We start from the raw sequence: 2,209 nt of genomic DNA on the forward strand, positions 1-2,209 counted from the left end.
AGTAGTAAAAGTTTGTGGAACATTTTAAAAACGGTTTGTCCGTTTTCAGGAAACAGTTAGTTCGAGTGTGAGTGAATAAAGCAGTTGTCTGCCTGTAACTTCGCTATTTATGATACGATTTCAAAAACATATTTGTTTAATATTTAATTTTAGTCCCAACAAGAAATTGTAAAACATATACAGGGTGCTATTTAAAATTCTAGGTCTAGATGTTTTTTTACTGCCTTCTTAAGGCAACTAAAAAACTAAGTCAATATTTCTTTCCTCTGAGTATTAGTTTAGGTGTGTAGGTCTGAAATGATCCACTTTATAAATACTTTTTAATTAATAATTAAGCAGTACGAATCTTTAACTTTAACTGGAATTTTAAAATAGAAATAACGAATGCGTACGCGCTTTGTAACTTCGACGAAAGTTTTTTATGCCATTTATGTTCGACTCTAGTCCCTACTAAATCAGTAACGTACCCTTTTTCCGAATAAACCCGTTTTTTTTAAACAAAACAGAGTCGCTAGTTTAAGATTTTAAACACATAAACGTAAAGCGAAAAATTTACGTTTCTAGCATGCCTGATTGTTTATGTTGTTCTTAAGGAATGGATATTTAACTGGTAAAGAAAGCGTTCGGGGGGGCCGGCAAGCATACCCCTTGATAGGGAGAAGATGTAGCCATGCGCAGTTTAAAAGCTATTAAAGAGCACACAATGGAAACTGAATACCCCTATCGTCTTGGGAACCGGCACGAGGGCGAATGGATTATCGTTAGACGCAACAAAGTCATAGTAACGCAAAGATCATTTTTAAATTATTTATTGCTCAAGTTATATTTTGAACAAGAAACGTCATCTTTAACGGGCAGTTCCGTTACTACAAATTTGAACTGCACATATCGTAGCAACTGTCTTGTTGACTTCCATGCTTCGAGGCGCAGTTGTGATAGTTAACGCATTCTTCGAATGCACCTTCGCCACAGAGACCTATGTAAATTAAACCATAAAATATTGTTAAAAAAGTTTCTTACATACCATTGTTGACCAATACCAAGAAGGTAAGGAGGGCGAACATGAAATACTTCAACATTGCTGATTTTTGAATCTCTGCCGACCATTGAGATTTTTCGCTCTTTTATATGCACCGGGGAGGATGTTGTTTGTTCGAATATAATCGAGTGCAAATCTTTTGTAGGAGATATAATTCAGATATAAGACCCTACACAGCATATTAACTGCAATCTGCGCGGAAGTAGCTTTTTGAGTATCGAAATTGGTATAATTGTTTGGCAAATTTTAACCACACATCCTTATATTCGCGACTATTTGACCCAAATTTCTTTTTACCTTTGTTTTCTGCACGATTATGATCGATAATACATTTGATTAATCTTGTATTTCGGGCAGTAAACGCTCATCTGGCCTTTAAACAATGACACTTTTCCCAGAAAATTATTAGCATTGTCACTTGAGACCTCTTTTTATGGTCGTGTTGTCTCTAGATAAATTGAAGTGCTTTTCAGTTTCCCTGATTATTTTGACGAAACCGTCTCTCAGTAGAAGTTTATGAAGTACACTCATACTTCACCTGGAAAACCAATGCACATCTCTCGCGAAAATTACAAAGTATAAAGTATGTATCCAAGATGAACGACGAGCACGACGAATATTGTGCATATATTTCGGAACGAATTTTCATCATTAAATCAATTAGCATAATTTCGACCGGTAAATTAACTTTCTCAATTTTCCGGTAGCCTACTGAAGTACGATACCTACATAATTAGCAAGGTGCGGTACTTTTTGAATTTAATTTACCTGTAAGAGAGATAAATCAAATTTCTATCGTGCGATCTCAATCAGCTTTCGCCAAATAAGCATTTTAATGGAGAAATTGTGGGAAGAATTTTAAGCCCCCAATAAATTATTCATCAGATTAGTTAAAAATCAGGTAATTTTATCACTACCCGTAGGGTATTTACCGGAGGAGTTTGGGAAAATCAGTATGCTCTCAAAATTTTGATTCTGTGGAGTTAAACTATTTGGAGGGTGGTAAAGACATGCTCAACTAATGAGCACATGAATCTCCTCTTTTCAGATAGGCACCATTGGGTTTGTGGCGGAGGGCGGGTGATTTTGTATATATTTCGTGCTATGACTTTAAATAAACAAATAACGCGGAATATTTCGACATCACGTAACGGTACCTAATTAGAAAAC

General features: G+C 35.5%; 1 long non-coding RNA gene across 1 annotated transcript; it reads right to left on the bottom strand.

The window, feature by feature from the left end:
* Positions 1 to 793: 793 nt before the first annotated feature.
* LOC116177953 lies at positions 794 to 1,087 on the bottom strand. Its single transcript, XR_004146783.1, has 2 exons — positions 1,025 to 1,087; positions 794 to 976 (listed from the first exon to the last, which is right to left on the bottom strand). It is a non-coding gene; the product is annotated as an uncharacterized LOC116177953 (long non-coding RNA).
* Between the last annotated feature and the right edge of the window lie 1,122 nt (positions 1,088 to 2,209).

The sequence above is a fragment of the Photinus pyralis genome, unplaced genomic scaffold (assembly GCF_008802855.1).
Source record: "Photinus pyralis isolate 1611_PpyrPB1 unplaced genomic scaffold, Ppyr1.3 Ppyr1.4_LG8, whole genome shotgun sequence".
In the NCBI taxonomy this organism is placed as follows: domain Eukaryota; kingdom Metazoa; phylum Arthropoda; class Insecta; order Coleoptera; family Lampyridae; genus Photinus; species Photinus pyralis.